Source organism: Aotus nancymaae, unplaced genomic scaffold (assembly GCF_030222135.1).
Source record: "Aotus nancymaae isolate 86718 unplaced genomic scaffold, 86718_ANA_hifiasm-v0.15.2.pri h1tg000025l, whole genome shotgun sequence".
NCBI classification, from domain to species: domain Eukaryota; kingdom Metazoa; phylum Chordata; class Mammalia; order Primates; family Aotidae; genus Aotus; species Aotus nancymaae.
Window position 1 is genome coordinate 9,323,909 of NW_026988438.1, and position 20,544 is coordinate 9,344,452.

A 20,544-nucleotide genomic window follows, 5' to 3' on the forward strand; every position below is an offset into this window, starting at 1 on the left:
GCTTTAAATTTATCCTACTGACATTAAAAATTAAATCTCAATATAATTATGGTATGTGTTTGGTTTTGAAGATGTTGAAATGACCTGGCTCAGGGGAAAAAAAAATCCCTAACATTTTAAAGGATACATAAGCTTTAAAATAGGGAAGAGAATTTAAAATTATTTTTGAAATCTGAAGAAGTATATTTTCACCTGACAAATTATATTTTCCAGTCTCCCAAGCAGTCAATATTATGGTGTTTAAGATTCATCTCATTAGCAAAAACACATTCAATATTGAATAAAACTAATGAATGTCAATCAAAATAGTGAATAAATAAAAGAAGGCCTTTCCTCCTTTCCCTGTTAATCTCACCATAGTGCTCTAAATCCTATTTTCCTCTCTGTCTTCAAGACATTGCTCTGTGAGTCATTCCTTTTCTCTATTGTCAACCTCTTTGTTTCTACAGAAAATTTTTCCCATTGCTTATCATTGTGCTCAACCCTCATCAACCCTACGCAAAATGGACTGTCACCATGACCTTCTATGGTTTATCACATAATGAAGAAAATGAACATTAGTCAAATCATCACACTAATCAGTATATAATTAAAATCCACCTAGTTGTCAAATCCACCAAATTATTTTCAGCATAGTTGTTCTCTTTTGGTAGCAACAGTAAACTTGACCACCTTCTGCTTTTAAAATGTTCCTCTTCTCTTAATTTCTTTGATAGGTCTTTATGTATCCTTAGCCTATTTTTTATCATGTTTTGTAAAGATGCTTCATTGGCCTTTGTCTATACTTTCACTGACAATGTTTTTCCAGTGGCTGTACTTTTTTCATAAGTGTATTGGACACATTACAGAGTATACACTAACTTACACATCAATTGCTTTAGTTGAGTAATTCCATGCACATCGTTCTCTCCATCTCTCTTCCCTTCATTTATTTTCAGTGATATTCATGTCTCATGGTTCTTTGCATCTTTTGATCATTACTGATAGGTTTCTCTGTCTCTGTCTTTGTTGCTTCTTCTTCCATTGTTCTCTTAAGTTCCAAAGATTCTATTTTCCATTTTACATACACCTCACTCTACTTACTCTGTCTAGTTAATTCCTTTCCATTCTATAGCTTTAGCCAAAAACCAGTGAATTCCAAATTTTTATAGGTAACTCAGGCTATCACTGGCACTATAGAGAGATATTTTTAATTAGGAACTAGACATTATATCACATTTCAAACCTAACCTTACAGTAATTACTTCACTGTGTTGAAATCTTTGGTTTGCCTGACTCTCCCAATACAGACTGAGTTATTTAGAGGAAGAAATTGTCATGTCTCCATCTCCTCAAAGTCTAAATATTACTTGACTCCTAATAAGAGCTTTCTAGCACATAATGATGTAATGAATGATGTAGGTCCATTGAAGGCACACTTTTACTTCTGGAATGTGCAGCTGTATTTCACTAAAAGTACATTTGGGGAGTTAAGCTGCAAAATTAAATAGATCTACAGAGTCAGAAATTAGAGTTTTCTCTCTTTTTTTATTTATTACACTTTAAGTTCAGGGGTACATGTGCAGAATGTGTAGGTTTGTTACACAGGTATACATGTGCCATGGTGGTTTGCTGCATCCATCACCCCGACATCTACATTAGGTATTTCTCCTGTTATCCCTCCCCAGTCCCCTCACCCCCTGCTATCCCTCCCCTAGCCCCCCAACCTCTGACAGGCCCCAGTGTGTGATGTTCCCCTCCCTGTGTCCATGCATTCTCATTGTTCAATATCCACTTATAAGTGAAAACATGCAGTGTTTGGTTTTCTGTTATTGTGTCAGTTTACTGAGAATGATCATTTCCAGCCTTATCCATGTCCCTGCAAAAAACATGAACTTATCCTTTTTATGGCTGCAGAGTATTCCATGTTGTATATGTGCTGTATTTTCTTTATATAGTCTATCATTGATAGGCATTTGGGTTTGTTCCAAGTCTTTGCTATTTTGAACAGTGCTACAATAAACATATGTGTATATGTGTCTTTATAATATAATTATTTATAATCCTTTGGGTATATACCCAGTAATGGGATTGCTGAGTCAAATGGTATTTCTACTTCACATCCTTGAGGAATCACCACACTGTCTTCCACAATGGTTGAACTAATTTACACTACCACCAACAGTGTAAAAGCATTCCTGTTTCTCCACATCCTCTCCAGCATCTGTTGTCTCCAGATTTTTTAATGATTGCCATGCTAACTGGCATGAGATGTTATCTCAATGTGATTTTGATTTGTATTTCTCTAATGACCAGTGATGATGAACATTTTTTCATACGTTTGTTGGCTGCATAACTGTCTTCTTTAGAAAAGTGTTTGTTCATATCCTTTACCCACTTTTGATGGGGTTGTTTTTTTCTTGTAAATCTGCTTTAGTTCTTTGTAGATTCTCAATATTAGCCCTTTGTCAGATGGGTAGATTGCAAAAATTTTTTTTCTCATTCTGTTGGTTGCCAATTCACTCTAATGATTGTTTCTTTTGCTGTGCAGAAACTCTTTTAAGTTTTTAATTAGATCCCATTTGTCTATTTTGGCTTTTGTTGCCATTGCTTTTGGTGTTTCAGTCATGAATTCCTTGCCTATGCCTATGTCCTGAATGGTACTGCTTATGTTTTCTTCTAGGGTTTTTATGGTATTAGGTCTTATGCTTAAATGCTTAATCCATTTGCAGTTAATTTTAGTTTAAGGTGTAAGGAAGGGGTCCAGTTTCAGCTTTCTGCACATGGCTAGCCAGTTTTCCCAACACCATTTATTAAACAGGGAATCCTTTTCCCATTGCTTCTTTTTGTCAGTTTTGTCAAAGATCAGATGGTTGTAGATGTGTGGTGTTGTTTCTAGGACCTCTGTTCTGTTCCATTGGTCTTTATCTCTGTTTTGGTACCAGTACCATGCTGTTTGGATTACTATAGCCTTGTAGTATTACTTGAAGTCTGGTAGTGTGATACCTCTAGCTTTGTTCTTTTCACTTAGGACTGTTTTGGCTATGTGGGCTCTTTTTCAGTTTCATATGAAGTTTAAAGTGGTTTTTTTTTTCCAGTTCTTAGAAGGTCGATGGTACCTTGATGGGGATAGCGTTGAATCTATAAATTACTTTGGGCAGTATGGTCATTTTCACAATATTAATTCTTCCTAACCATGAGCACGGGATGTTTTTCTGTCTGTTTGTGTCCTCTTTTACTTCCTTGAGCAGTGGTTTGTAGTTCTCCTTGAAGAAGTTTTTTACATCCTTGGTTAGTCGTATTCCTCCTAGGTATTTTATTCTCTTTGTAGCAATTATGAATGGGAGTTCACTCATGATTTGGATCTCTGTTTGTCTGTTATTGGTGTATAGGAATGCTTGTGATTTCTGCACATTGATTTTGTATGCTGAGACTTTGTTGAAGTTGCTTATCAGCTTAAGGAGATTTTGGGCTGAGATGATAGGGTCTTCTAAATATATGATCATGTCATCTGCAAATAGAGACAATTTGACTTCCTCTTTTCCTAATTGAATACCCTTTATTTCTTTTTCTTGCCTAATTGCTCTGGCTAGAACTTCCAATAATATATTGAATAGGAGTGTGAGAGAGGGCATCCTGCTCTAGTGCCAGTTTTCAAAGGGAATGCTTCCAGTTTTGGCCTGTTCAATATGATATTGGCTGTGGGTTTGTCATAAATAGCTTTCATTATTTTGAGTTATGTTCCATTGATACCTAGTTTATTGAGGGTTTTTAGCATAAAGCGCTGTTGAATTTTGTCGAAGGCCTTCTCTGCATCTATTGAGATAATCATGTGGTTTTTGTCTTTGGTTCTGTTTATGTGGTGGATTATGTTTATAGACTTGCATATGTTGAACCAGGCTTGTGTCCCCAGGATGAAGCCTACTTGATCATGAAGGATAAGCTTTTTGATGTGCTGTTGCATTCAGTTTGCCAATATTTTATTGAAGATTGTTGCATCTATGTTCATCATGGATATTGGCCTGAAGCTTTCTTTTGTAGTTGTGTCTCTGCCAGGTTTGATAACAGGATGATGTTGGTCTTATAAAATGAGTTAGGGACGATTTCCTATTTTATATTGTTTCAAATAATTTCAGAAGGAATGGTACTAGCTCTTCTTTCTATGTCTGGTAGAATTCAGCTGTTAACCCATGTGGACCTGGGCTGTTTTTGGTTGGTAGGCTATCAATTGCTGCCTCAACTTCAGACCTTGTTATTGGTCTATTCAGGGTTTCAACTTCTTCCTGGTTTAGTCTTGGGAGGGTGCAAGTGTCCAGGAATTTATCCATTTCTTCCAGATTTACTGGTTTATGTGCATAGAGCTGTTTATAGTATTGTCTGATGGTAGTTTGTATTTCTGTGGAATCGGTGATGATATCCTCTTTATAATTTTTTATTGCATCTATTTGATTCTTCTCTCTTTTTTATTAGTCTGGCTAGCAGTCGGTCTATTTTGTTGATCTTTTCAAAAAAACAGCTCCTGGATTTATTGATTTTTTTGAAAGGTTTTTTGTGTCTATATAAGGTTAATACTGTTATGTGTGAATTGGATCTTGCCATTTTGATGCTAGCTGGTTGTTTTACCCGTTAGTTAATGCAGTTTCTTCAAAGTGTTGATGGTCTTTACAATTTGGTGTGTTTTTGCAGTGGCTGGTACTGGTTGTTCCTTTCCATGTTTAGTGCCTCCTTCAGGAGCTCTTGTAATCCAGGCCTGGTGGTGATGAAATCTCTCAGCAGTTGCTTGTCTGTAAAGGATTTTATTTCTCCTTCACTTATGAAGCTTAGTTTCGCTGGATATGAAATTCTGGGTTGAAAATTCTTTTCCTTAAGGATGTTGAATATTGGCTCCCACTCTCTTCTGGCTTCCAGGGTTTCTGCTGAGAGATCCACTGTGAGTCTGATGGGCTTCCCTTTGTGGGTAACCCAACCTTTCTCTTTGGCTACCCTTAACATTTTTTTCCTTCATTCCAACCCTGGTGAATCTGATGATTATGTGTCTTGGGGTTGCTCTTCTTGAGGAATATCTTTGTGGTGTTCTCTGTATTTCCTGAATTTGAATATTGGCCTGCCTTGCTGGGTTGGGGAAGTTTTGGATAATATCCTGAAGAGTATTTTCCAACTTGGTTTCATTCTTCCCGTTACTTTCAGGTCCACCAATCAAATGTAGATTTGGTCTTTTCATATAATCCTTTATTTCTTGGAGGTTTGTTCATTTCTTTTCACTCTTTTTTTCTAATCTTGCCTTCTTGCTTTATTTCATTGAATTGATCTTCAATCTCTGATATCCTTTCTTCTGCTTGATCAATTTGGCCACTGAAACCCGTGTATGCTTCACAAAGTTCTCAAGTGAACTCCTTTACATTATTTATGCTCTTCTCTACACTGGTTATTCTAGTTAGCATTTAGCGTAACCTTTTTTTCAAGGTTCTTAGCTTCCTTGCATTGGGTTAGAACATGCTCCTTTAGCTCAGAGAAGTTTGTTTTTACCCACTTTCCTATGCCTATTTCTGTCCATTCATCAAACTCATTCTCCCTCCAGTTTTGATCACTTGCTGATGAGGAGTTGTGATTCCTTGGACAAGAAGAGGCATCTGGTTTTTGGAGATTTTAGCCTTTTTGTGCTGGTTTCTTCCTATCTTCATGGATTTTTCTACCTTTGGTCTTTGAGGTTGGTGTCCTCTGGATGGAGTTTGTGAGTGGATGTCCTTTCTGTTGATCTTGAAAGTATTTCTTTCTATTTGTTAGTTTTCTTTCTAACAGTCAGAGTCCTCTGCTGCAGGTCTGCTGGAGTTTGCTGGAGGTCCACTCCAGACCCTGCTTGCTGGGGAATCACCTGCAGGGTCTGCAGAACAGCAAAGATTGCTGCCTGTTCCTTCCTCTGGTAGCTTCATCCCAGAAGGGTACCTGCCAGATGCCAGCCAGAGCTCTCCTATATGAGGTATTTCCCAGTCAGGATACACAGGTGTCAGGGAGCCACTTGAGGAGGCAGTCTGTCCCTCATCAGAGCTCAAGCGCTGTGCTGGGTGATCCCTTGCTTCCTTCAGAGCTGCTGGGCAGGGAAGTTTAAGTCTGCTGAAAATGAATCCACAGCCACCCCTTTCCCCAGGTGCTCTGTCCCAGGAATATGGGGGCTTTATTTATAAGTCCCTGATAGCTGCTGCTGTTTTTTAGAGATGCTCTGCCAGGCAAGAAGGGAGTCTAGTGAGAGTCTGCCTGCAGAGGCCTTGCTGAGCTGCCATGGGCTCTGCCCAGTTGCTGTGTAAACTTCTTGGCATCTTTGTTTTTACAGGCAAGGTTAAACCCACCTACCGGAGCCTCAGCAGTGGCAGGCACCCCTCTCCCCACCAGGTTTGAACGTCCCAGGTCAAGCTCACACTGCTGTGCTGGCTGTGAGAATTTCAAGCCAGTGGATTTCAGTTTGCTGGTCTTCCTGGGGGTGGGACCTGCCGAACCAGATCCCTGGCTCCCTGACTTCAGCTCCCTTTTTCAGGGGAGTAAGTGGTTCTGTCTCGCTGACGTTCCTGGCATCACTGGGGTATGAGATAAAGAAAAAAAGTGCTGTGGCTAAAACAGCCACCCATTTTGTGCTGGAAACCTGGGTTGCTGGTGTTGTAGGTACTGGAGGGAATCTCCTGGTCTGAGGGTTGTGAAGACCGTGGGAAAAGCACAATATCTAAGCCAGAGTGCCAGAATGCTGGGAAAAGTCCCTAATGGCTTCCCTTGGCTAAGACAGGGAGTTCTCTGGCCCCTTGCACTTCCCTGGTGAGGTGACACCCCACCCTGCTTCGGTTCACCCTCCTTGGGCTGCATCTACTGTCTAACCAGTCCCGGTGAGATGAACCTGGTACCTCAGTTGGAAATGCAGAGATCACTTGCCTTCTGGATTGCTCTCACTGGGAACTGCGGACCAGAGCTGTTCCTATTTGGCCATCTTAGCGGAAATCCCCCAGGAAGGTATTATTATTATCATTCTCATTTAAATGTAATGAATAAGGATACTGAGGCACAAGAGGTTGAATAACTGGCTGAGATGGTTTGGATGTTTGTCCCCTGCAAATCTCATGCTGAAATGTGATCCCAGTGTTGGATGTAGGTGGACCCTGGTGGAAAGTGTTTGGTCATGGAGGCAAATCCCTTGTGGATGGCTTGGTGCCTTCCCACAGTAATGAGTTACCCCGAGAGCTGATTGTCAAAAATAGTCATAGACCTCCCCCCCAACCCCATCTCTCTTGCTGTGTCTCTCACCATGTGTCACGCTGGCTTCCCTATTCTTCTACCATGACTGAAAGCTTCCTGAGGCTCACCAAAAGCTGAAGAGATGCTGGCACCATCCTTGTACAGCCTGTGGAACTGTGAGCCAGGTAAACTTCCTTTCTTTATAAATTACCCAGTCTCAGGCATTTCTTTATAGCAACGTAAAACTGACGTACATATTGGTCAAATGGCACATCGCTTCTAAGTGGTAGAGTGAGGAGTTGAAGTTAGTTATCACTTACTCCTAATATGGAGAGAGCATATCCTGCCTAAGGACCCTGTTAGGATTTAATGAGGTATTTAGCATCATCACACTAGTGTGCCTAGCACATAGCCAGGATTCATAAAGGTTATCCATTGTTTGCTGTTTTTATTAATATAGATAAAATAATATCAATCAGTGTTCTCTTTTCCTTACATTTAGCAAAAACCAAACTGTAGTTTCCCCAAAACTTCGAAAAGGAGAAAATTCTTGCTCTTCAGCTGACCAAGCACTAAGAACTGGAAACATTACTCATTTCCTCTACTTATTGCCAAGACTAAAAGTGTTTTCATGTCTTATTTGAGCTTTCCCTATTCCTCTCCCTCAGGATTACAAAGGGCAAAGCTGTAGCCCTCTGTGCTTGCAATAACCAGCAATAAAAAATTCTCAAACAGTAGCAGGAGTTACAAACCTAACTACCTCACATGCAATGATCTCACAAAAACCTCATGTACTTATCACTCAGGGACTCCACAGTCCTTAGTAGTCTGTGAATCCAATGCAAATGACATGAAATATTATAGGTCATTTAACTAATCTCAACATCCAGCAGTGTCTTCATGCAAATGAAGATATTAAATGCATTAAAAGAAGAATTAAATTTTATGAACAAAAAAGGCTTTCTTCTTGTCCAAATACATCAACAGTTCCTGACCTTCAGCAAACCACTAAATCTAAGTCTTAGTTTTCTTATTTGTAAAATGGAGACCGCAACGCCTTTCCTGCTCTTTTGGGGGCCTGTAGAGAGTACTACCTACTCTCTCTGTGTTCTGGTTCCTTCCCTCATACAACTATATATGCTCAGGACTCTTCCTTAAAATGAACAAGAAAATGATTTAACAAACAAAAGACAACCTTCTCTCACTTTCAGGAATCACCTACTTTCTCTCCAATTCAATGTTAAATTTCTTGAAAGGCCGATACTTGTTGCCTCTATTCCTCATCTATTTTTTACTTCTCATCTACTCAGAGGCTTCTTCACTCTCTCTTCAGTTCTTCTCTTCACAAAATCTGTTTTTATTTAGGTCACTAATGTCTTCCAATTCCAAGTCCAATGGAAATTTTCAGTCAATACAGTCAAACATTTCTTACTCAGAATATTCTTTTCTTTTGGGACCCTTCCTTTAAAACTCAGAGTTCTGTCCTTTATTATTATTATTATTATTATTATTATTATTTATTTTTTAATTTGAGACAGAGAACTCAAATAGTTCTGTCCTTTTATTATTATTATTATTTATTTTTTAATTTAATTTCTGTTGCTCAGGCTGGAGTGTCATGGCGGGATCTTGACTCACTGCAACCTCCACCTCCCAGCTCAGGTAATTCTCCTGCCTCAGCTTCCCAAGTTGCTTGGATTACAGGCATGAGTCACCACACTTGGCTAATTTTTTGTATTTTTACCAGAGATGGATTGTTGGCCAGGCTGAACTCCTGGCCTCATGTGATCCACCCGCCTGGGCTTTCCGAATTGATGGGATTACAGGCGTGAGCCACCGCACCCGACCCTTTTTCTTGTATTACACACTCTGTAGAGATTGCATTATTCACTCCTCTGACATTAATTTTTTGAAAGTTTTTGTGAAATCTCCTGGTCCCCAGTGTAAAATCCCTTGCACTAACTGGCAACAGCTGCTGATGTCTATTGCTAGGGAAACCTGTGGCCTGGTTTTCACTTTATCTGGCTCTTATAAATGCCCTTACCTGGTGTGGTTCTTACCTGGTCTGGCGAGGTAGGATACTGCTTTGCTATGGGAGCATTCAGTGTCTTCAGACACCCAGCTGGGCACCTTCTCTGCAGCCTCATGGCACTGCAGGTACTGTCAGAGGCCTAATTGTGCTGCTTCTTTCCCTTTCTCTGTGAGATCCTTTTACTTAACTGGATAGAGCTCAGTGTGAGGCACAAGCCAGGTCATATCCCAATTATCTTCCACGACCTTCTCAAAGCTTAAAGGAAAACCACAAGCCCTGTGGAATATTGGCAATCCTCCCTTTCTCAGCTGTTTATGCTCCTGCTTTACGTACCACCAGGGTGGCACTGGCATTCCCTCTCAGGGAGCTTTTAAATTGTCCTAATACGCAGCTAGGAAAGTGAGAAACAAACACCCTTGTTCTAAAACTCCTGAAAAACTACGTGGTTGTTTCCGTTGCTAGAATTATGGTGGTGTTGACTGAGCAAAAATGAAGGGGAGGACCAACGGGAAAGCTTTCTCCTTCACCCTCTTTGCCTGCCCAGCTCCCCTCTGGCAATGGGAATGGCTACTTCTGCTTTCAGTTTTCTGAGTTTACAATTTGCTCTTCCACTCCCTGGAGCCAAGGTGTCAAAAAAAAAAAAAAAAAAAAAAAAAAAAAAAAAAAAGAATCAATGAGGGGGACACTATTGAGAACTGTTTCAAAAAGATTATTATCCTTATTATACTCTCAGTGACTTCTCATTTTCCTCAGAACAAACTGCATGATCAGGGCCTCCTCCTCCTCCCCTTACCTCATCTCAGTAATATTTCACCCACATGCTGATTATTAGCTATGTTGGCTTTCCTTGATTTTCTTAGAAGTACTCTGGGTTCTTCACATAGTTCTCTCTCTTTACCTCATGTGCTCTTCAGTCCCCCTCCACCAGTAAGATAGATGCAAGGGTACTTGTACTTGATACTTTTTGTGACACTCCTTGCCTTGTTCTACATCTTTAAAATATCATGTGTCAGCCTCTATAAGGCATAGCTCGGTAAAAAGTTATCATGTCCATCTGGTTAACCGTGCTCTGTCTCTTCATTAAACCTCCTTCAGTGCTTGTTGATGGATAAAGAACGTTAAGTGAGATGGTGAAAGCAAATGTTCTTTCTTCTCTGTTGAAGCATTAGCTGGGTTAATATGGGACCAGTGTAAAAACCAGCAACAGTGGGCTCTGGCTGTGTCCATTTGGCCCAGCAGACTGTAAAACAGAATCGAAAAGGTGCACTGCTAATGCTCTCTGTGACAAAAAATGATTTATTAGATATTAAAAGTATAAATTCACTGAATCTCCAAAGACAGTTTAATTTTAATAATTTCTATTGAAGATGTTTGAGGTATGACATTATATAATCTCCAGCTACACCTTTCTGTGAGATTCTGGAATCTATGTTAAAGATCCCCAAAAGTTTGGAAGTGGCATTCTCTAAAATTGATAATGAGTGGCTGTGGTCATGTTTATTTGCCAAAGAGTGGTCAGTGAGATAGTTACACGTAAATATAATCTATTTCAGCTGGCTATGTAGTGTCTTAATAAATTTTCTGTCTCATGCTGCGATTTTAGCCACTTGGGATGAGCTTTTATGATTAAACACTTTTCCATCTGATTCAAGCTCATTTTTAAAACACATTTTTAGTACCTCCTACACATTTATATAGAGATCCTGTGTTTTGTGAATTTGCTTTGTAAGTTTGCATTTTGATTTATGCAATGTTAAAACTGGTCAGAGGTGGTTAAAATAGGGAAAGCATCCACCCATGGGTTAGGGCTCAAGTGAAAATGAGAAATAGTTGGAAGTATCCTGCTAAATAGTTTCCTTATAAATATCCATTGGAAGTATACAGAAAGAAAGCAGAAAAAAAAAGATTGAGAAGTTTGATGTACCAAATGGCTGTAGAAATTAACTAAAACAGAATCTTTACCACCTAAAAATGGGGAGTAAAGAAATGTTAAGAAGGCAATTATAACCTGGAATCTAACTATCAATTGACTGTGCATGGAAACTAATGAATTTATAAACTATGAAAGTGAACTATTGCTTCTGCAAGGAGTGAAAATGGTATATTAATTCATTTATCCATTCATTCAAAATTATTAAGAAAGTGATCTGTGATAGGCACTGGAGTTTCAGTAACAAACCTATGAAAAATTAGTGAGACACAAAGAAACACATGGATAAACAAAATACCTAAAGATTGTGTTAGGTTCATAGGAGAAAGAAGCAGATGTTTTGGTTGACAAAACATACATTGAGAGATGAGACATCTATCCTAGATAGAATGGTCAAGAAGCAACTCTCCCAGTGTGTGGCATTTCATAGGAGATCTAAAATAGAAGAACCATAGGAAGTGGTTCTGGCAGTGGTGAGAATGGATTCAAAGAACTAAGGCTAGAAAAACTTGATGTCTTCAAAGAACACAAAGAACACAGTGCAACTGAAGAAAAAGACGGGGGGTAGGGTGATGGGTAGAAATCCAGACAGAATCCAAATCACCTGGTATCTTATAGACCAGAATGGTGAGTTTCCATTTTATACTAGCATGACAAGAAGCACTGAGGTGTTTTAAATGGGAAAGTGATGTTATCTGAGTGATCTTTCAAAAAGAATTTTTGGTGGATAAATTAGAAAGAGGAGCTGAAAAAAATATTCAGACTATTTAGAAAACTTATAATAAAACAAGCTGAAGATGATTGGAGCTTGGACTAGAGTTTCAAGGGAGGAGAGACTGAATAAGTATGTAGGTTGAAAATAGTCCTAGGAAACTTGTTCACTGAGTAAATATGGTTTTCGGATAAAGAGAGGAATTGAAGATGGTTCTTTGCTTGAGCAAATGATAATGCCATTATAAAAATGGAAAATAACTTGAGGGGAGAGCTAGAATTCAGGTAGTCTGATTAGTTGGTTGCTTGTTGCTTTTTTTTTTTTTTTTTCCAGTAGAGGGTTTTTATTAAATCTTTAAAACATCATAAGTGGAGTTGAGGAATCATCAGCATTTTGTTTTCAATGCTGAACAACTTTTAGATTTTACTGATTAGTGTGCTAAACTGTTCCTTTTTCAGTAATGTAGCTACCATACCAAATGTTTCTGATATTTCTGTTTTTAACTGTTGTGACTTTGCTGAATCAAAGAAGCTGAATTTGACACAAGTTCAATGTCATTTTCTTCAATAATTAACTCATTTTTCTGGGTTTGAAATAGTAAACAAGCAACACCTAGACCCCCCTGAATCTTGTGGGTGCATTTTTTATTAAGAAATTTTGAATTTCAACAAGAGACCCATTCTCCTGAAAAATTATATTGATGGAAAAGTAAGCATGCCCAGATCTCATTTTGTAGTGGAGGTTTATTGCAACTCCTTGATCCTGCTCTGTGGATGGCCACGATGTGCCCAGTTAGCATTTCTTTATATTTCCCTGTTATTTGTCAAGCTGAAGCCTCTACCTTTTTTTTTTTCTCAAAGTGACGGAGTTCCACATTCACATAATTAAAGTACCTCCACAGAGTTTCTCAGGGCTCCTTCAGAATAACTATGCCTCCCTTCAGAGTGATGTCAACATTTTCTGGAATGCCGGCAGTCTGATTACTGAGTATGATCTTTATTCTTGCAGGTGTGGCAAAACGCTCAGATGATCTGTTTTCAACACATTATGCTTGAATTACCCTAAGGGAGACGTCAAGAAGACAGATAAATATGCCTGACTGAAGCTCAAAAGAAGAGAAATGGACAGAAGATACCAATTTGGAAGTCATTAGTGTATAAGAAAATATTAATGGTCATGAGACAAGGTAAGTTCATCTAAGTGTTAGCTGTTAGACAGTGGAGTAAGTCTCACATGTGGAAAAAAAAGTCCTTGGAGGAAATAATGTGAAACTTAAACTATGTTTGCTTAAATATATTATCATAGAGGAATGACTATACAAAATTTGGGTTTTGTTTCTGGATTCACTTATGCCTGAAATTCATTCTGTGGCAGAATAGGGAATTAGTGTAACTGAGAGTTCAGGCCTAAACAAAACAACAGCAGGTGCAGCCAGTTCTTGGCAGGACTGGGCACATACAGGCCACACCCTCACTCCTGTGATAAGGAGACAGAAGTTTCCACTTCAACCTCTGATTGATCATAGGGTGTAACCAATTGGAAGCCTCTAAAGACGCCTGTTGTCAAGTTCGTTGGACTTTATAAAAGCCCTGGGAGGTTTGCAGTCAGGAGCTCTGACCCTCTCAGAATTATCTGGAGTAAGTCTGGCTTCTCTACTCGGTTTTTTTTGTTTATTTGTTTTTCGTTGCTGTGTCTGTCTTTCCTTGTTTGCTTCTTTTGCTACTTTGTGAGTTTTGTTCAGTTTTTTAGTTTTACATGCTGAATTTGGGAAATTCTCAGTAACAATTCCTTTTGGTTATGAGACCATTTTCATTTTTCAAATAAGCTTCTGTAATTCTATATCTTTTTACTATTTTCCAGAAGGAATTAGCATGCTAGTGATTTTGGTGATTTACATGAAGATTTCTTTTTTTTAATTGCATTTTAGGTTTTGGGGTACATGTGAAGAACATGCAAGATTGTTGCATAGGTGCATACGTGGCAGTGTGATTTGCTGCCTTCCTCCCCTTCACCTATATCTGGCATTGCTCCCCATGCTATCTTTCCCCAACTCCCCACCCCCTGCTGTCCCTCCCCTATTTCCCCCCAACAGACCCCAGTGTGTAGTGCTCCCCTCCCTGTATCCGTGTGTTCTCATTGTTCAACACCCGCCTATGAGTGAGAACATGCGGTGTTTGATTTTGTGTTCTTGTGTCAGTTTGCTGAGAGTGATGGTTTCCAGGTTCATCCATGTCCCTACAAAGGACATGAACTCATTGTTTTTGATGGCTGCATAATATTCCATGGTGTATATGTGCCACATTTTTCCTGTCCAGTCTATCATCGATGGGCATTTGGGTTGGTTCCAGGTCTTTGCTATTGTAAACTGTGCTGCAATGAACATTCGTGTGCATGTGTCCTTATAGTAGAACGATTTATTACATGAAGATTTCAATGGAACACTTAAAACAACAGAGCTGGCTAAAGCTTTGACAAAAGTGTGACTAAGGTATTGAATGACAGTTATCACAAAAACTCAGTTTAGGGTGATTAACTTGGAATATTAGAAACTTAATGTATATGAACTACGCTGTAGTTGAAACAATGTTCAATTAGAAGGTATAGGATACTTATCTATGTAATAGGTTTTATTCTAAAATGTTGGAGGTTTTAAACGTAAAAGCTAAACTTCAAGTAACTGTATGATGCAGATACTTAAAATTCAAATTAAGTGGTCTGGAAACCAGTTTGAAATCAGCCAAACCTGGGTTGTAAGCTAGGCTATCCCGGTAATGTGACTTTGGAGTCTTAATGTCTTTGTTTCTTGTTAAATTGCATGATACCAGAGTAGGCAGATAACCAGACATGAGAGAGCGAGGGAAACCCTTAGAAAGGGGTGGTTTGGAAAATATCACAGACCAGGGACCACCTGCAACCTGCATTCTCTACCAGACGTGAATAGAGAGGAGGGGAAATACCTCTGCAGAAAGGAATGCCCATTAAGATTCCCAATAATCATTCCCCTGCGTTTATTCTGTCAGAACGGAGCTACCTACATGGCAAACGAGAGGCAAAAAGCAAAGAAGAAGGGTCTAAGGGATAATGTAGGTGCCGTTTGTATTAGACACCAGACCCATGCATGCACACCAACTAAAAGTAAGGGAGGGTCCCACAAGGCTGGGTTGAGAAGTCGGGGTGGAAAGGAAGGGACTTAAGTCAGGAGTGGAAAGACTAGACAAAACTAAAGGCAGAGACTTAAGACGGAAGTGAGAACTTCAAGAAAATACCTAACATCTTACGCTGAACTCTCAGGGACTGCTACTGGCCCATTCCCTTTCAACAGCTGGTTCTCTTTTCAAAGTGTGCTGTCACTTTAAACAAACTCTCCGCACTCTGCTTTCCTTCAGTTCTCCTTTTTGGGCCAAATCACTTGACAGAATTCTTTCTCCAAGTAAGACTAAGAACTAAGGATTCCTACGCTTCCTGGTAACAATATAGAATATAAAGAATAGTAGTTTTATTTTTCCACATTGATTTTCCTATGTTACTAAGCATATTAGAAAATTATTTAAATCTACAATAGTTCATTCACTGAAAGTTCTAGAATCATTTCTCACTATTCTCTTGTTGGATATTTAGAATATTTTGTATTTTAATGTATCCTGTTATGACTCTTAGACCATCGTATTAGGCAGAAATTCCATATTCCCCTAGTCTATTCACTTGACTCTTCAATTAATGAATAGTGCTTACCTCTTCTGTAATGTCTCCAAGACCTCTTTCCCCTCAGCTCTTTTGCTTGCTTTTTATAAAAAGAAAGAAAATTGTTTGAAAAATAATCAGAAGAGACTGTTCGCAGCTGCTGCCCTCCTTTTACTCCCCTGTTTCTATATTGCCTATATACTCCGCTTTTCCTTCTCTTACTTTGATTGAACAACCTGTGCCCTCATTGAAGGACAGCCTTTCCACTTGTGCACCTGCTGAAACACATCACTCTCGATTTTTCCTTTGTTAGGTATTAATATCCTTTACCCCTTTTGACTGAATGATCCTAATAGTATACAAGCATCTTGCTATTTCTTTTATCTGAAAAAAAAAACGTGAATACCACATCCTTTTGCTACCTTCTATTCTCTCCTTCGCAGAAAAACTTTCAGATACTTTATGAGCTGTCTTTGATTTCTTTTAATTTCCTCTTGAATTCATTTCAATCAGGATTTCACCCCGTATGCCACTAAAATGTTCCTCAAAGTTATCGATGATCTGCACATCATTCTAAGCTGGCAATAAATTCTCCATCCCAATCTTACCTAAAAGAGCAGCAGCTCTTGGCCAATGACCTTATTTTTGAAGCATCAAATATTTCATGTGCTTTTGTCTATCTCATTGAATTAGATGCTCTTTATTTTGCTGTTTTAAATGTATCTTCATGGCCTCCAAAATCTGAAAAGCCTCAAGCCTGGGGTCTAAACTCTGAACCGCTCCTTCAACATCACACCCTGTGATCTCATCCAAGATTTGTAATACCACTTACCTGCCAAAAACTCCCAAATTTATGTCACTAGCCAAGATCTTTCTGCTGAACTCTAGTCTCAGACGTGCAACTGTCTACTATACCTATTTGTTAGGATGTGTTAGGTATCTCAAGATTGAAATCATGATCTCAACATCCAAACATGCTCTTCCCACAGTCTTTCAACTAAGTAAATGGCAGTTGTCTGTCCCATTGCTCAGGTGAAAGTCATTGTTACCTTCTTTCTTTTACACCTTTCCTCTGTCAGCATATTTGTCGGCTCTATTTTCAATATATGCAGCATCTAAATGTTTTCACCTCCACTACTCCTAACTTGATATAGGCCACCATCATATCTCAGTTGGATTATTGCAATAGCCTTCCAATTCAAATTTGCAAACTATTTTTAAAGGGTCAGATCTAAGGTGGTTTTAGATAAAATAAGCCACAGGATCTTTGTTGCAACTACTTAATTCTGCCACAATGTAAAAACTGCCGTCAACAATATGCAACTGAATGAGCATGTCTATGTCCCAGTAAGCCTTTGTTTACCAGAACAGGCAGGCGAGATTAGATCCTTGTACTGGAGCTTGCCAGTATCTGCTCTAGTTCATCTCCTGGCTCTTACCTTATTTTCCTGGTGGATATTCTCAACACAAGAGCCATTGTGGCCATTTCAAAATAAAAATCATAGCACGTGATGCCTCTAATCAAAATGTCTTGTGCTCCTCAATTCACTCACAGTAAAACCCAAAATCCTTAACATGGCATACTGAGTTTTTAAGGAGTATGTTTCCCCTACTTTTCTCCCTGTGTTCCAGATACATTGACTTTTCTATTGTTCTTTGAATTTACCACATGCATAAGGGCATCTGTTCTGTGTGGAGAACTCGGAACAGTCCATAAAACTGCAGAGCTCATTCTCCACCTTCCTTAGGTCCCTGATCACATGTCAGATTTTCAGTGAGGCCTTTCTTCTCTGAGAAATTGAAACTAATCTCTCAAAATGTTCCATCCTCTTTTCCTGCTTTATTTTTCTACATAGAAATTTTTATCACCTGGCTTGCTAAAAAATACACTTTTTAAATCAAATAACAGATGTTTATAAGACTACAGAGAAAAAGGAATGCATATATACTGCTGGTGGGAATATAAGTTAGTTCAGCTTCCATGGAAGTCAGTTTGGTGAATTCTCAAAACATTTAAATGTAAATGGACTAAATGCCCCAATCAAAAGACACAGACTGGCAAATTGGATAAAGAGTGAATGGAGCAAAGTTGTTAACAGAGCATGACTTTTTAAAAATTATACATTATAATATATAATATATAATTTTTTTCAATTATACACTAACTTTCTACAGCAAAGACTAAGGAAAGCATATGTTTTTCACATGGTCTTTTACACATGAAAAATGGGTTTACAACCCTCTTTTCATGAGAGCATCCTAAAGATTTTTGCACTTGGGTAGGGTGACACTCATAAAAAAAAATTAGTTCCATTTTATTTTTAGAATATGAGAATAAAAGAAACATCAGGGTCTTATTTGAAACAAATAATTGCGAACCCTCTGCATAAAAGATACAGAATAAAAGCAAATGAGATCAAACTGAATCTAAAAACTTCAATAGTGACTAAGATTGGCTTTGATTGCACGCTCTCTTATTTAACTAGTTCAATATAGAGGCTATCAATATGAATTATCTTTAAATTTGTGTAAAATACCTCAAAATATTCTAGAAAATATATGTAGCTTTATGTCTCAATAAACAAAACAACAGCTCTAAAAATACTTAGCAAGAACTCACTAAGGTTAGAATTCAAGCATAAAATGTGGTTCATGCCTTCTTAATGAAAAGGAATAAAATAATGATGAAAAATAGTGGAAAACTTAAAGAACAATGAGCAGAGAAGTTACAAGGAAGAAAAGAAATGCATAAAAATACAATTTAAGAATAACTTGGAAAAATTTTATTCATGCCAAAGAATTATGTTAATTCTATCCTTGTCTTTCTAACAGGACATAACTCTGTTACGCCCAAGCAACATCAATGCTACTTTCATTTGACATATAATCCATACTCACTGGAACTTTGTGAGCACCAAACACAAGTTTCTGTGGCACAGTATCTTAAAATATGTGTAGGAAATGATGAGTCTTACACAAAGGGCTTCCTAGATTCTTTCAACAAGGATTGATCTCAGTCAGTTTTCAATGTGGTATTTTAAGTGATTGAAATATTTATGTGTACCATTAGAAATTACTTTCTCACATGGGAATATAACACTGTGTGATACGCTATTCTATTTCTCCAGTCTGTTATTTTCAAAAAATTATTGTTGAAATGGAGTTTTTTTCAGTATCAAGAGGTAGTGAAGCAAAATTAAGATAAAATGCCTTGAAAATATACGTATTTTCTCAAGCTGTGCAAAATTCTAAGGCACAGTAGAAAGACAACAATACTTTACATTTGTATGCAACTCTTTACCAAAAGGCTTATAGAATATTTCTAAAACATCACAAACCCATGTCTATAGATGTGGAAATAAATACAGAAATGATAAAGAAGTCAAGAAGCTGAAAATAGCAGTAAATGTTTCAAAAATGTTTTACTAATCCTTACTACAATCATATAATGATCCACAACTTTATCAGTTACAGTAGAACCTCCTCTCTCTAAACTTCCATAAAAAATTTTGAGAGCTCTGCAACTTCCATCCCACATGTTCTTGCATTGTGATTGTGTAGCCTCAGGAAGCTCATAGTATAATTAAGGAATGACAACTGCTGAGTATACCAACAATGAAAGGAAGAAGAGGAGAAAAGTATTGAGGTTTGAATAAGCCAAGCTGTAATTGGGTAGAGCAGAAGAGAGAGCAGATGGCTATAGTTTGTGGACATCTGTTGAGAACTGGATACTTACTAGAAGGTAGTGAATTCTGAATTGGCTTAAAGCATCAGCCTAGAAGATTATTCAGTTTGGACATGCTTAGAATGACTTAGGGTGGTTTGAGGTCAAGTAAGAATTATTAACTATTGCAGTATTTTATACTCTTTAAGACATTTTCATATAAAATATTTTATTCCTTTCAGTATTTCCATTTTCCTTGTCAGAAAATTGAAACAGTTTAGTGACCTGCCCTAGCACAAATTACGGATGCTAGTGATCGGATCAGCTCAAATACCTTCTTACTTAGAACTGTACTTTTAAAACTTACAGAGCAAATGGTTTACAGTCAAATCAACTTGAATATAACTGAAGAAATTATTTTGGCATTATGTATATTCTTAGGATGTTGTTAAACTTAGAGTTAAATACTTTTGTTTTTTAAATGTGTGTAAAAAATATTCCAAATCAATAGGCAAAGAAATCCAATGGATCACCAGTAGAGAGAAGCTAATTTCAGGTTGTCTCCGTGGGGTTTTAATATACAACATGTTGCCTTCCTTGTCACTTTATGTAGGAAATGCAAATAATCAAATATTAAACAGAACAAATTATGTTGTCCTTGGATTTGACTCATGACTCATACCTTCTACTATATACCAAAACATGGATGATAAACATAAATGTAAAATCTAAAACTATATAACTTCTTGAAGAAAATTCTTCTGACATTCAGCTAGTCAAAGATTTTTAAAGAGAATAAAAACCATGAATAAGAAATAAATTAGACTATATCAAAACTAAAATTTATGTTTTGAAAAAATGCTGTTGCAAAATGAAAAGCAAAGCCACAGATTGGGTGGAAATGTGTACAAAATGTATGTATGCAAATAAGTAGTTTCAGAATAAGCTCTCAAAACTCAAAAAATAAAATCAAAATCAAAAACCAACCCAATGAAAAATGGGTAAAAGGTTTAAAAAGACACCCTATCTAACAAGGCATACAGATTACAAGTAAGCGCATGAAAAGATACTCGCATCGCTGGTCATTAAAACTCAATGATCAACCACAGCATACTTGTTAGAATATGGAAACAAACTTAATACCAACTGTTGACAAGGACTTGAAACAACTAAAACTTTTATAAATTCCTGGTGAGACTGTACCATAGAAAGATCTCTGAAAGGCAGTTTGGCATGAAGTTAAACATGAACCTACCATATGATGCAGAAATCTCACCCCTAAGTATCTATTCAAGAAAAAGGAAAACATATGTCTGACCAAAAACCTGTAT

The 20,544-nt window shown here is 37.8% G+C and overlaps 1 long non-coding RNA gene across 1 annotated transcript in view; it reads left to right on the top strand.

Annotated features, from left to right (window-relative positions):
* Positions 1 to 20,544, top strand: part of LOC135276493 (uncharacterized) — a 213,924-nt gene that overhangs the window by 88,811 nt on the left and 104,569 nt on the right. Inside the window, exon 2 of the long non-coding RNA XR_010344018.1 lies at positions 12,877 to 13,054. This is a non-coding gene — a long non-coding RNA (uncharacterized LOC135276493). The remainder of the gene's footprint in view (positions 1 to 12,876; positions 13,055 to 20,544) is intronic.